The sequence below is a fragment of the Trachurus japonicus genome, chromosome 17 (genome assembly GCF_045865225.1).
Source record: "Trachurus japonicus isolate A0001 chromosome 17, Traja_1.0".
NCBI lineage: Eukaryota > Metazoa > Chordata > Actinopteri > Carangiformes > Carangidae > Trachurus > Trachurus japonicus.
The window spans coordinates 20,377,130-20,393,262 of NC_140923.1; the positions used below are offsets into that span (position 1 = coordinate 20,377,130).

General features: G+C 42.7%; 1 protein-coding gene across 6 annotated transcripts in view; it reads left to right on the forward strand.

Moving 5' to 3' along the window:
• The first annotated feature begins 493 nt into the window (after positions 1-493).
• Positions 494-16,133, forward strand: part of LOC146970573 (disks large-associated protein 1-like) — a 199,689-nt gene continuing 184,049 nt past the window's right edge. For all 6 annotated transcript variants that reach the window (XM_085804365.1, XM_085804364.1, XM_085804366.1 and 3 more), the window contains exon 1: positions 494-588. The gene's annotated coding sequence lies outside the window, so the exon portion shown is untranslated. The remainder of the gene's footprint in view (positions 589-16,133) is intronic.

A 16,133-nucleotide genomic window follows, 5' to 3' on the forward strand; every position in this document is an offset into this window, starting at 1 on the left:
TTTTAGTGCTTATGCTGCTTCCAGGGGTAACTATTTTATGTTCTATTGGAGTTGAAAAACAGCCTTTGTGGTTGTTCATCATTTTGTATAAGCATGCTGTTGAGTGTTGGCTATTTCTACTTCTCCACACTGTCTTCCTCCTGCCTGTAGACTGACACCTCAGGAAAACAGACCTCAAAAATCTTAAATGTCTTTTTATGCCTGTTTGTAGGTTTTGTTTTGCCACACATTGAGTTGACAACGTTTTTATTTGCTACAGTAAATACGCAGCTCTGTTTTTTCTCTCTCGCCACCCGTCAGTGTGCTCTTATTTTGGTAGAGCCAACTCTTTTTCCGGTGTTACCCTGACTAACTTGCCGCTGTTCGCGGACCGCAGGCTTGCGCCACTTGATGCCCCCACATTCACACTCGCGCTCGCAGGTGCGCACGCGCCCATGCACGCACGCAAGCACGCACGCACACACACTCGCGCGCATTCCAACAGTGACTCTCAGTAGTCATCGCCTCCCGCTTTGCAGAAACGGACGTGCTTTTGGATTTAGCAGCCGGTGCCTCCGTTCACAGCGATGGAGTGAGGAGCCGCTACAGGTAAGCCCGGTTCTGACCGGCTCTTTGTACGGTCCTGTCGGAGCGCGTCAGGAATCAACAGCTTATCAATAGGACCGCTGCCTGTTGACCAGTGACTCACATCTGTCAGAGGGACCACCACTGGGGAAACGGTGTGTGCGTGTCTTGCGGTGAGACAGCCGCCGTTAACGGCCGTGGTGCTGCACGTTCGCGCTGCAGTGCCGCTGCCTTTAACGGGGAAGCCTCAGCGGCGGCAGCAGCAGCAGCAGCGGCAGCGGCAGCCCCGAGACGCGTGGGGGAGAGTCAGCTGCTGTCGCCTTTCACTTTCATGTGGCACCGCTTGTTTTCAAGTGGAACGTCACGAAATACCTTTAAAAACAAAAGAAATCCCGGAGCGACTCCTCGCAGGTTCTCCCCACACAGCCACAAACTAGTTAGTGGGGCTTGAATGGCGCCGCAGCCGCCCAGCCACCGAGCGACTCCCGCGGAGGAGCGGCGCAGAGCCCGCTGACCGAGGTGTTACCGCGGGGTTCCTCTGGTGAGTAACCGCCCGAGATTCACGAGATTCAGGGTTCGCGTCAGTGGCTGTGTACGGTCTGGAAATGTGATATGACATTCGCTGCATGTTGCACCACACACCGTGACGGGGGGGTTCCTCCAGCACACGCTGCAACACCTCCTGGATGCTGTCGGATTGAATGTGCAGCACAGCTGGATGGATGGAGGGTCGCTATGGAGGAAACAGAAGCTCTTCCAGCTGCTGCACTGGCCGATAATTAGCATCTTAGCCCTGAGATGTGATAACTGGAGGAAAGGCTCGTCAGTAGTAATATAGGCTGTGCACACAGTGCGGGGTTATTATGGTCGGTGCTGGGGATGCGCGCGCGGAAATCTTCCGCTCCAGTAAGAAGTTGTGAGCTCAGAGGAGCCAGCGTCAGTTGTCGCCTGTGGCTGAGGATGAGAGGACATGCAGATCCCGCATGTTTCTAATTCAAGAAGCCCAACTGGTTAAGAGTGTGGGCAGAGTCAGCTCTCAGAGCGCTCCTCTTTATTATTATACATCCACTGGCTCCACACGGAGAGATGAAGCAGCTACAGCACAACACCTTCATTTAGCTGCTGGAGGGACCACTGATGGTTCTCCTGTAGGGACACATATATTCTCTAATACTGCATCCTGATCAGTGTTGGGCATGTTACTTTTCAAAAATAATTAGTTATAGTTACTAGTTACTTCCCCCCAAAAATAACTAAGTTACTAAGTGGGTAAAACTCAGGTGTGTTGCAAATGTTACATAACAGATTTGGTTGGAATGTCCTTAAGTGGACGCAGGATGTAATAATAAGCTGGTAAAGGTGGATATAATGAGCTAAAATTTGCTACAAATTTGAATGTGATTCGAATATTTACCATAAGAATGGTTGGAAATTTGAATCTTATTTGGGGAGAAGATTGACACAGTGTACAAGTATTCAAATTAAGACACAGCTTTGGACTCACGTTTTTCTATAATCCCCCGTTTATCTGGAACTAAGCCTGCCAGTGCGGAATACTGAGTGAGTTGGTTAGTTTCAGATAAACGTTTTTTTTAGGTGATGGACTGAAAAGAAATGTGTATAACGTACACTTTAACGAGTGTATTACTTTATGACAGGATTTCTTGAGTCAAGTAACGGTGCATTTTATTTTATTTTTGATTACTCGTTACTGAAAAAAGTAGCGCCGTTAGTAACCCACACCGTTATTCCCATCACTGATCCTGATACATGAATCGATTTCTATATGAAATGATCAATAATCTCTTACAGAGGGACCATGCAGCATTTGTTTGCGGTGGTCAATTAAGTCAACTTCTTTTGCTGCATTAGTATTTATTTATTATTCAGTTCTAATAATAACATGGTGTCACAGGGCCACTGCAGTCAGGAAATAAGGACACACCTACTTACACCAGGCAGGAAAACCCACACAGGTATAAAGACGGGCAAATCCAACAGTCACAGTGAGGTCTGGGGAAGATGTACTTCGATATTTACTGTTGAAAGGAGATTTCCTCTTGAAAGCTCCACATTTTCCTCTTCTTCTGGGTTTTATTTGAAGCATTGGTCCTAGAGTAGTTGTTTTAAGAATCAAAACCATCACAGTCTAGTTTTACATGTCCCCTCTGAGGCTTCAGGGCATTTTGTATTGGTCTCTGAGCCTCTCTTCTGATTGACTGACTGTTTTTGGAGTGATGCATGGCCACAGGTACCTGATTGCAACCTGTTGCTGTAGCTTGGTAAAACTGTCTGGTGAGTGCAAATGAAGATGATCAGTCAGAGCTAAAATATCGATTGGCTCCTCCTGACAGCCAATCATTGTGCAGCGTTCCTTCTCCATGTTTCTGTCTTGTGGCTGCCAGCTCAGTGATGGAAGGATTGGTTAATGTTTTGTTGTTAAAAAATAAGCTATAACAAAACACGGTGGGTTGTACTGGGGGCATGGACAGTTTGTTGTGACATCACAAAGTTACAGAAGTCCTGACGGCTGGTTTTAAGGCTCACTTTTTGAATATAGGCTGTGTGCATTGATACTTCATTGTATTAGTAAAGAAGAAACTAAACAGAAAAAGGCTGCCTCCGTTTTTTTTTTGCTGCTGTGGATGAATTGATCAATTTTACATAAAGACACTGGTAAGTTTATTTCAATATAACCAGTCAACAATGGACAGGTCTTTCTTAGGTTTATACTGGTTACCTCTCTCTCCCTCCCCTCTGTCATGTTTACTTCTTTGCCTCCTTTTGTATGTAGACGCATGTAATGACAGCAGATGATTTTCTGTAATGGAGGTGAGGCTCTGTGTATTGGAAAATGCTAACCCTAGCAGTAATCAATAGTGATTACTGGTGAAGTAGCCCAGCATTTATCTGCAGGGATTAGTGATTTCACCCAGACTGTATCACATGTTTGGTTTTGTTTTTCTTCACCGAGTATGAAATACAAAATTAATCTTTAGCCTACAACAAAAATTGTGACTCATCGCAATATTTTTCAAAAATAATTCCAGTAGACATGTGTTTGCACAGCTATCCTCTGTCAGGTCATTCATTATTCATCATGGTGGACAGCTCAACCACAAACTTTAAAGCCCCAGTATGTAACTTATTTGGCTTTTTATTAGCAAAAATCAAATATTGCTTTCATAAATACGTATTTCACTGAGGTCGAATCACACCCGCATACAAATGAAAGCTTTCTCGTACCTTAGAATGAGTTGTTACAAGTTGTTACAAATACATAAGTGGGCGACGCACCGAACTGAGGCTGCCATGTTGCATCACCATTTTTTACGTTCAGTGGCAGCGTGACCGTACATGTAGGTAACCACGGAAACTCAGCGGAGCTGTCGGCTCGGGGAGAAAGTTTTCCAGGTAGCGCCTGTTAAAACTGTCACCACTGTGTAGTGTGAGGAAGGACGGAGGCACTGATGTTGCATTCAGGTGCAGTCAGGCAGACGGCCGTCGGCAAACCAACCAGATGTCATTTTACTGGACGAGAGAAAGACGGTAAAATGTGGGTCAGGTAAACAATACGACATCACCATGACAACATATTGTCACGCCTGTATTGTTTTGCCTCGTGCTGGCGGACCACTTGTTTACATAGACGCTTGTTTATCCTGTTACATACAGCGTCTGTTGTCTGTCTGATGTCTGCCCGATTTCACATGAATGCAACATCAAGAATACGTTCCGATATGCAACCGCACCGCTAGATGGGGGGAATTCCTACATATTATACCTTTTAAAAAAACAAAAAGCAAAGCAGCTGGAGGATGTGTTGTTCCGTGACAGACTTTGGTACAGTCAGGCCACAGGGCAGCACTCCAACAACAAGAACATCTGCAACAAATTACAACTACCTCCACCTTTTTAAAATGTTATTTTCTTAGATAACTTTTTTCTTTAACATGCCAATTGTCTATTTATTATTATTCAGTGTTTTGTCTTGCAATATCTTTTTCTCAAGAGGCAATTTGGTTATTTTTAAAAAGTTACATTCAGTGAAAGAAACTTTTCACTTTATTAACAATCTGAGGTTCCAGTCTGGGGCCATATCGGCCGGCTCCACTGCTTTTAAAGGAGTCACTGCTTTTAAAGGATGACGCAATAATATTCCACTTAATGCCCCGCAGACAAAATGTGTTTGTAATAGAATAGAGAGCTGCTCCTATTACACTTTAAAGCTTCTTCAGGTTTTGTTGTCACTTCCTGTCTCCGGTGACAGACGCTCAGCTGAATGGACTGACAGCCTGTCCTCTCAGACACTGTGATGACCTCAGAGCAGCAAAACAAACAAACAAACATAAAACCACACATAGACTCAGTGTCCAGTTTATTAGGAACACCTCGATAACCTCGACCTTTGTGACAGTTACAATGCTCAGTGTTTCAGAGAGATGCTGAGTCAGCTGTACAGTCATGTGCATGCTGCAGATTGCGGCGTTTTTGAATTGGATTCTTCATACTGACATTAATTTTTAACATTTTGTACACCCCACTTACAGTATAGTTATATTAGTGAGGGATGATGGGAAATAAACAAAGCTAAGCTCTGCTGTGGTGAGACAACATCAAATGCCATCTGTTACTGATAATTAACATGTGCCTTTAAATCATATTCAAATAATACACAAGGTAGAAAGTATCTAGTAGCTGTGGACCACTGAGATCTGTCACCCTGGGACTAAGTGAAGAGGCAGCTCACCTGACAGATTTATTTTCATGAGGCACAAAGTCTTTTTCAGATTACTTCTTGTAGTTGTGTCTCCAATGATAGATCAATATTTAAACCCAATGGCCCCAATAAATCCAGAAACAATACTCATTTTGTAAATGTAACAAATGCAACAATTATTTCAGATGAATATTTCTTATTAGTGGTTGTCAATACAAATAACCAAATGTGAGAAGACATGCAGCTGTGTAGGATGAAATCAATATTAAAGTAGATTACATTTAATACATTACTTTCATTAATGCTTAATAAATCTTAACTAAATTCAATTCCATTCAATCTTTATTAACCCCTAAGGGCAGTTTTCTGTGCAGCAAGTGGTCAGCACAAGTCGAAGTAACATAACAGACCATGCAGCAACATGCAAAAATCACAATAATACAAAAAAAAAAATACAGCGAGGTACATATGTTGAATCAAATAGAGAGCAACTGCAGCAATCTGCACAAAAAAATACCCGCTCAGGAGATCCTTGAAAAAGAATTCAAAAAAGCATTCACAGCTGGGATAAAGGAGTTTTTATGTCGGTTAGTTTTGCACCTTGGCAGAGCGAATCTACGACCTGAAGGAAGTAAATAAAATCCTTAAACAAGTGGTGGGTCATGTCAGCCAAGATTCTGTGAGCCTTTGCCAGGGCCCTTGCCTTGTATAGGTCTGAATGGATGCAATATTGTACTGTACAGTAAGAGCCATCAGTCATATTGTATTTAGATGTGTATATGGCCTTGTCAACCAGATGTTTTAGTCAGAGGAGTGACTTATGCTTCTTTATCCTCCACACTCAGGAATTCACTGAGCTGCAGCATTTATTTTCATATCATTCAGTCAATATTAGGGTTTAATCATAATTCTGACACAGCAGCACTCGTTCCTGCATGTTATGTGCGTAAACCTGGTCAGAGCTGGCGTGAGATTTCTACATACCCTATGCTCACGTTCAGATTGATAAATGCCGATCCTTGCGGTGGATTTGGCGTACACCCAGCCAGTGTGTTGCCTGTACACATTTGGTCATTTCAACTCTTACCACAGCAGGTTTTAAGATACAAGGCGACTCCACTCCTGAAACAGACCCACACAGTGGACTGACTTGGTTTGTGTGTGTCGGTGTTGTGATGTATCGGAGCTCACAAGCTGGAGCCCATTTAGAAGATTATGTAACCACCGTTCCCACGGTGACGAGTTTACACACATTAGACGAGTATAAGTGATCAGACTTTATGAACAGTTTCGTCATGATGCCATTAGCACCAACTGTCCAGGTTTAACGGGCTGACCGGCTGTTTCTCTGTAAACACACCAGAGGAGTGAACGCCAGATGAAAGTATTCATCTCTACAAGTTAACCATAGCTGGAGAAAACTTGAAATTTCTGTTTAGTAGCAGCATGATTTGATGTTGTAAATGAACAATATTGTAATATTTTAGCTGCATATTCAGTTTTCTATATGAAACAGAATGTAACACTTGACCCTTTAAACGCAGGACTGTGGTCTGCTGAAGCTGCTGATTTGCATCTCTGTGAAGCTGCAGCTGGAGAAGTGGCAACTGTTGTGTCTTTTGTTGTTTTGTTTGTGTCATAAACAGTAGAAATACAACATTCATATTACAAAAATCGACAAGACAATTTGAATTGAGCATCATGCTAATGCCAATACACCTTAAATGAATTACCCAGCCTTTTCAAAGGAGCCATTATGCACTAAAAACACAGCAGGAGCAGAGCTCAGGCTGATTTGTATTATTTTTTATCTGACTGTAAAAAGCTGATTTATGATGTTACCAGTAAATTACTGTGCCAGACTAATGAGGATTTTTATATGGTTCATAAAAAACATTTTGTGTAGTCAGTTAATAGTGAATAAATTAACAGGTCATTACATCTTTGAGCTAACAACAGCCGTGGTCCTCCTCACTCTGCTGAACCTGAGGCCTTACCTCGGGATATCTTTACACCTGACATCAACTCCACCTGGTCTGTCAGATTAAATGGTTAGAATGTAATGGTCAAAGGTCACTGTGACCTCACGGAGCACGTCTCTGATCATAACTCAGCAATACTTATGATAATTAAAAAATGCACTTAAAGGTCCAGTGTGTAAAATAAGGGGAAAACAGTGACATCATTCCGATTATAATTTATCTATTAAATAATTTGATTGTTTATTTATGAACGTGAAACTCTTTAAACGTGCTCTCTGGTTGGCAGGACTTTCCATTCTGTACAAACATGGTGGCGTAGGATGGCGACACTCTCTAAGCAACAGCCTTGTTAAAGAAGAATTATAAGGCTATGAAAACCAAACGGATTTTATTTTATAGCAAATATACACTAATAGAAATATAGTCACTGGTAGTATATTCAGAATTTGCCAATAAACATTGACAAACACACTGGACCTTTAATAGATTTCATTAAATTACTTCAAAGTCTTCTCTAGATGTGTTTTTCTGTCTGGCTACTGTACAAGGGTCGTTGACAAAAATTAAGTAAATAACCATGTGAATATATTTCATTCAATAATATACTGATGCAAATTTGAGAAAAAAAAAGTCTATTGCTTATTTACAAAACTAAGGCAGCACATTCAGTTGATCTTAGTTGAAGTTAAATTCAGCAGTGACTGCAGTTGTCGATTTTTTACATGATTAATAATTAGCACAGCTCAAATTCTTTACAAACTGTTGAGGTGTGTCGTGTGACTAAGTGACTGGTCCGTACTTTAAATCAACCTCGTTGCTTTATTTAAGATCTGCAGCAACCACACAGAACATGCACTCACAAACCGGGAAGCCAGTACCGCCGAGAAAGTAAACAACACCTAACACGTACTGCGCATGCGCACTTCATCAGACTACGGTGTCTGCTGAGGTTCATACAGAACACCAGAATGGTCTACACAAACCAAGCGAAATGACCTCAATTACCTATGTTAAAAGATGGACATAGCAAATTGGCCCATTGCCATAATCCCTATAGTTATAGCAGTATGTTTGTTACCTTTATTTGTCGGTGCATGTTGTTTTTAGTATGGCCGAGCAGAGCGGCGAGCTGCTCAGAGCTACGCTACGGAGGCTGATGGCATTTCTTAGTTTCCCTCCTCAAACTCATCAAATACACAATCCAACAACTCCAAAATGCTCTGGTGGACAAGTTGTGACCTGCATATTCACCACACTGTGAGATAAAAACGGGACGTTGCGAGACAGCGTTGTTTTCGAGGTAAATTCATGCAAAACCGCTGATGCACGTTGCCTTCAGGGACAGTTTTTCAGCAAGCAGTCTCTGCATTTGCCTCGAAAAACAACTCAGGTCACAACTTGTCCACCAGAGTGTTTTGGAGTTGTTGGATTGTGTATTTGATGAGTTTGATGAGGGAAACCAAGAAATCCCAGGAGCCTCCGTAGGGAGCCCTGAGCAGCTCACGGCTCTGCTCCGCCGTTCTAAAAACAGCTTGCACCGACAATTAAAGGTAACGAACCTACTGCTAAAGCTATAGGGATTATGGCAATGGGCCAATTCGCCAAAATGTTGAACTATCCCTTTAAGAGGCAGGGCATGTGGAGGCCAGATCTCAGTGCATGTCAGTCTGTTGCAGACATTCACTCGTCCAGCTGTCACTCAAACAGGCCACACCCTCAATTATTTAGAACAAGTGAGTTATATAAACATGTAGGAGGAAATTAGCTGTACAGACCATACGGTTTTTGCAAAGTGTGACATTTCAACATGGGAGTCTATGGGAATCATTGTTGGGGCCTGACTTTAGTAGCGGTTACAGGAACTAAAGTGTTTTGGTCATTCACCGCCAGCTTCAGTTTCTGATGATTGGTTAAAAGATTTTCCAGTACAGTTCAGGAGCAGATCATGTTTTCCTTTGTTTGAAACAGGTAAAACAGCGGTGTCCAACAGGCAGTCAGACAGGACCATCAGCGTCCTCCATCTTTGTCCTCCACACATTGAGAGACAATACTAAGGAGAGCTGAGAGGAAAGAGCAGTGCTGATTCTCCGTGCTTCAGCTCTTTGCTGCAGTTTGAGAGAACAGTTCGTCTCTGACCTTCCTCAGACTGTTTCACTACATTAGCTGCTGGATGAGTCACTCCATGGTGTCGGAGAGAATTCCTGTTGGTGCATTCACAGCTCTGGGTTTTGATGCACTGCCTAGACAACACATCTCGTGTGAACACAATGAGCGGCTTGACACTTAAAATATGACTTGACAAGTTCTGTCTGAACGGCCCGTTACTCCTCCACTGTCACTTCCACTCAACGTGCGATGCTCATGCACTCACTGAATTATTGTGTGGTGGATTTTTGGGGCCTGTGCTTCACTTTGCAGACGGAAAATCGGAGACTAGACGCTAAATCTCCAGGAAATGTATTTTTAAAACTTTATTCCATTTACTTTCCGAGAATGAATGAAAAATCTGCCGTGGTCTCTAGGTCAGGTGGTGGTTAATGAGTCACACTGTTTGGAACAGGCGGTGTTTAGTTGTGTTGTAAAACACTGACTGAGCACAGTGTTGAGGTTTACCTAGGGTCATCACAGATTGGCCACAGTGTGAGAGAGAGCTCACCCAGCACAGCAGCACATTTACAACTACAAGCTGAACTGACAGCGAGCTGCTAATGTTAGTTAGCTGCTAATGTTGGGGCATGTGTATTTAGGAATAACCGAGTTTAGTTCTTCTTAGGGCATTTTAACACCTGAAAGTCTGAACCAAGGTTTGTGCTTTGGTTAGACACAGTTGTGCTGAAAAGTTTACATACCCTGGAAGATTTTGTAACTGTGTACAATTCATTAAGGACAACATGAGTGATCAGACAAAACATATTTATCTTATTTTTAGTGGGATTCAAATTAAACTGTTGAGACATCCAGAAATAACACAATCATTAAAAAAAAAAAAAAAAGATCATCAGAGAGTCTGACCAACAAATTTTTGATGGTACCAGACCGTGGCTTGGTATCAACAGTAGGGCTGTAAAGTCCTAGTCAACTGGTTGACTTATTGGTCGATACGTTCTGGGTCGACCAAAATTCTGATTGGTCGATTTTTTGCCATGTTAATTTCATACAGTCTATGGTTTATTTTATCAGGAGGAAAGTACCAAGTTCTAATGGGGGTGTTTTCAGAGCACCCCTGTTTCACAGGTAACAGCCTGTCTTCAGAGAACACCCCCCCCTGTTTTCACTATTTTGGATTAGCCCAACCCACTAGAGACAGATAGATTGAAGAACGGCCACGTTATTCAACGTCTGGTGGTTTGCTGAATATTTATTTTTATTTTGAGCGTTTCATTTACAGTGAGTCCTCCTCTACCATCCATGTCAAAGACATCGGCAGTGTCGTCACAAAAGATGGCGGGAAAAAATTTGCAAACAACAGTCTGCATATCACAGCTTGACTACAAACATGGTGTATTATCTAAAAACAGTAATATTTCAATATTATGGGCTATTAATATCATATTAAACATATTTCAATATTTTAGTCTAATAATCGTTTATTCGTTTTATAACTGCAGGCGCACCTGCCCGCAACAACGGCAGCATCCCTCAGATACACCCAGACCACGCTGGATGTTAAGCCTACTCTATCATCCAAATGCAAAAATGATATCACAGAAGGAATTGTCAATTTTATTTCTCAGGATATGAGGCCCATTGGTGTTGTGGAAGGCCAAGGTTTTAAGAACATGTTAAAAGTTTTGGAACCTGGATATTCAGTGCCAGCGCGCCAGACAGTCATGCATGCACTAACCGCAAAAGACGAGGGACTCAAAGAGAAAGTTTCAGAGTTAATACAACACAGCGAGGCACTGAGCTTGACAACAGATATGTGGACGTCTCTTCGAATGGAGTCCTATATGACAGTGACTGCCCATTTCATTGATGGAGACTGGAAAGCAAAGAGTCTTGTGCTTGAGACAAAACAAATAGAAGAGGCGCACACAGGAAGAAACAAGTTGCTGATGCTTTTAAAATTCCAGAAGAAAAGAGAGTGTCTGTATGTGACAATGCGGCTAATATGGCACTCTGTGTGGAAACACTAAAGGAGTCACATGAATGGTTGGAGATGCAGGGCGCCAGGTGCGCCGGGCACACTTTGCAGCTCTGTATTAATGCTGCGCTCAAACAAGAGCCAATTTGTCGCGCCCATGCAGCACGTCATCTTGTGGCACATTTTAAAAAGGGGCACAAAGCAAAAACTAGGCTAAAACAGAAGCAGGAGCAGCAAAATGTCCCTCAGCATTAACTTATTCAGGATTTGTCCACACATTGTAACTCAACATTTTCAATGTTGGAGCGACTGCTGGAGCAATGATGGCCCATTACCGCAGTGCTGCCTGACCCAAACTTTACCAAGAAGAGCGACAGCAGTACACTGGACCTCACTATGGAATGGAGGTGAGGAGCAACATGTGTCAAAAAAACAGAAAACCGACAAAGAGGAGATTGTGATGCTGTTGTGCGGAGAAGAAAAAGAAAAAAAAGGCACACTCTTGAGATGCTGTTTCAACCAACCACAAATAAATACTAATACTAAATAAATAATATCATGTGTTGGCATTAACCCCCCCCCCCCCCAATAAAAAAAAAAAAAAAACAACTACCCAAAGTCATGCCCAATATGTGAGCCTAATTTGGATGAACTTGGTCCTCACCATGTGGAGGCTTTATCATCACTGGCAGGAAAGGAGAAGACGGCTTGCATGTTGTTGTTGGACCATATTTCAGACATCTCATCTCCTCCTGTGCTACAGAGGCTCATCTTTACCATTTCATCTTCATGTGTAGGATAACCACCAGAATTCCTAGTCTGAAACATAGGGGAAAAAAAGCTTTGACATTGCGAAAGTGTGAACCATCAATTAGTTTGGTCCAGACCGAGAGCAGCTCTTTTGGTTGGACCACATTTCGTGTTTTTGGTCTGGACCGCATGGCAATGGCCAGCTGGTCCCATCACCATCTCAATAACATCTTGACAAGAACTTCAGGGTTGAAGTGATAAGATTTTGATGGCAACATGTCAGTGTTTAATGGTCAAGGTCATGATGACCTAATTAAAAGTGACTTTGGGCTGAATACCTACAGAACTCCCCAAGGAAGTCCCTTCAAATGTGGCACAAACATTCACTAGGACCCAGAGACAACTAGATTTTAATAGTCAAAGGTCAAATATCAGTGTGAACTCACAAAACACAATCTTAGCCAGAGCTCAAGATTCCACAACGATTATGACAAATCTTTCACATAAATGGATGATATTTTCTAGGACTCTGGATAAACAAGGATATTCCACTCTTTGATTGGCAAGCCACAGTCTGAGTGGGTGACGGACCATGATCCCTGTTGTAACTAGCAGTTACCATCACCATGGCAACCATTAACTGCAGCTGGACACACAGCTGACTCAAATCAGATGATTACACTTGCACACATGCGCACCCAGATTAACAGACAGGAAGTTACTAATACAAACCCAGTGTCCTTTATCCTCTTCATACACAGTCTTACTGTTCTGAAGAAAAATTCTGTCAAAATTGAAAATGGTTACAGGTTTTTGCACCTTGATTTAGCTTCTAGCTTCTCTCACATCCTTTCTTTTATCTCAGTTCAGGTTTCAGGTTGATCTAAGCGGCTAAACTATGCAATTTGTTAGCGGCTAGGTTACACATGTCATAATTGAGCAGTCGTTTAATTATGGGACACTGATGCGTCATATGTTTCTGTATTCATTTAGACTGTAATCCTGCATCTATATCTCATTTGAGGCAGAGTATGGTTCTGGGGAAGATGGATTCACCTCCGATTTTCAGAGGTGTGACCAATGGATGTAGATCAAAATACCTCTGTATGTCATTGGACAGACCTTAAACCAATCAGAGCAACGATCCAGAAGATAAGCGCAGGAAACCATGCCAACATGTGGTTGTTGTAGTTTTCAAAAAAGGAAAAACCACACGCACATCCGTGCCAAAAATTTGGGCAGGTGCTGAGCCGACAACGTACAAAAATTAAAAAGAAAATAGAACGGCTCGCACACCACAGGCCTCCAAAATGTGTGGAGTCTGTATGTCTGACGAAGAGCGGTTGTTGCTCGAAACGTTACACGTTAGCTCCTGTGAATAAATGGACTGCATTTTGGAGCCCTATGGTGTGTGAGCCGTTCTATTTTCTTTTTAGTTGTAGTTTTGCAGGATGGATGGCGTCTAAGGACTTATTGGTTTTGCAAAGAAAGTATGAGAGTAGTGCCTACAGCCACCCGGCCAACATTCTCCTGCTCTTCTGTGGGGAAAAAAACAAAACATTGGCGAGACGGCGACAGAGGATTGGGTTGCCGATCGGCACCAGTCACAGACATTTGATTGATTGATTGATTGATTGATTGATTGATTGATTGATCTTTAACATCCCCAAGGGGCAGTTCAGTGTACAGCAGCGGGTGGCACAATAAACACACTGGATAGAACACATGAAGTAATAATAATACCGTATACCGTAGGAACCCCGCCCCCGCCTGTAAAGCCGGGTTTCCACCGTATAAATGACTTTTACTGCAACATCCATAGTCCTTAGTGATCTTTGTTTGATATGTCAGGTGGAGCTGCTGCCCATCATACCGACCCCCCCCCCCCCCCCGTGCGCTCACGTCGGAGCTTTACATGAAGAGCACAGCGACTCTGTTTTTACACACGCACGCACGCGCACACAGACACACACACACACACACACACACACACACACACACACACACACACACACACACACACACACAGAGAGAGAGGTGGAGAGAGAGAGAGAGAGCGCATAAGCCCAATAATGCCGGCGCAAATCGGTGAATTCTCTGGTCGTCCAATGAACGAACGTGGCGGTTATAGGTAAAAATGAGAAAACATGATCGATATTTTTTTGTGTGAGTAATATTGATTGTATTTAACAAAACGGGGTGCTGCCCAACATCATTTTAGGAAAAGTCACAGACTGGTGGACTTCAATGTATTTTTTAAATAAAGTTATGCACAAATGAAAATCAAAGTCGTCCAATGAACGGCAGTTGGCGATTCTAGTGTTAACGGTTAACTATTGGTTAATGAGCGTTGGTTAACGGTCAGTAAAAAAAATAAAATAAAATGTTTGTCCACAAAATGTACTCATTGCATTTCAGGCGACCTTTTGCGACGTGTTCATCGTGCACGTTGACATCGCAATGATGATGAAAATACGATTAATCGTGAAGCCCTAATTTGTAGTATTTGTTGTCCAACTCATAAATCTGTTTCTTGTTTCCACTTTTGGTTTTTTCCTCAGGAAATTCAGAGTTGTGTTTTTCAGAGTTGGAGTCCATGCATCTTGGTATAGAAACTTGGAATGACACAATCTGTGCATTTAATGTAACGAGGAAATCATACAGTATGTCTAAGTGAAATGAGTTTAACACTTGATTTTCATTGGGTAGCTTCAGATAGCTTGTATCTCAGCACACAGAGACCTGTCAATCAGAGACATGGTAGAACTCCATCCGTGCCGTTCTTGAACTGTCCTCCAGTTCCTCCTGTGGTGTAATGAGAAAACGTCTCAGCTGCTGCCTCCTCTCTGGTCTCTGTAGCCACCTCCCTCAACTCTCCCGAGTCTACACTTAAGTGGAGGTATTTTAGTGTACTGGGATGAATTATACAGAAGCTCCTGCTGTGTGGACAAGCACAAGCATTCCTGCAGTTCATGCACTATAGGTCTACCTACCTTCAGTGGCTCTGTCAAAACTGGCCACAGATGATGTTTGCCTATTGAAACACACATTCAGACCACACAAACGCCAGTGATTATTGCCAACATCTGCTTTTATACCAACATCTGTTTCAGTATCAGCATCTGTTTTTACATCCTTGAGACCACAAACTGAATCCATGGATCTAACCTGCTTTGTTTTAACAGTCCAGACTGGTGGAGGTGGCGGACTCACTTTGGACTCTGAATGGACTGTTCAGGACTAATGACGTTTGTGGTAGTCATATATATATTTCTATATTACTGTACCTGAAGAAGAGTCTAATCAGTAGGGATGTAACTAGGGCTGACCCAAAAAAATCGAAGCTGCGTTCGTTGCCATGGTAATCGATCATGAAGTCCGTGATCGATTCTTCCTTTTTTCCTTTTTGACACCGGTTGTCATTGGCAATTGTTACATTAAAATGAGTAGGCGACTTGGCATCCTGGAAACCTGCCTGATTTTGGAGATATGCAGTGTTTGTTTGCCATTACTTTCATTACCCCCCCCCCCCCCCCCCCGTTTGACGTTACGATGCGTGACGACTTGCATCGGTGGAAATAAAAAAAAAAAACGCGATTCGTGAGAACAAAGTCTCTGGTGAGAAGTAGCTTACTCAAAAGTCACTGGTTGATTAATTTGTTCGACACCAGACGCCGCCGCCCACCACGCACACATAGCTACTAATTCACTCTCTTTTCTCTCTCTATCTCTCTTGTACCTCGCTCGTTGCTTATGAGTCTGGCAGTGTTGGGGTCCGGGATTCAACATGGCGGTCGGGTTTTAATTACAGGCTTTTTATCACCAATAAACACGGTAGATGAGGTGAGTTGGTCAGCAGCAGCGGTGCGAGGCTCTGACTGCAGCGGACTGCTGCTCCAACTGACAGCCTGTGAGTGCTTTGAGACGGCGACGGCTCGTTGAAAACAGCAGTGATGGCCGATGTGAATTCACGTGTCATGGATGTATAATATTATCTTATAATAGATCCATGGTCGGAGTCTCCAAATCAGAC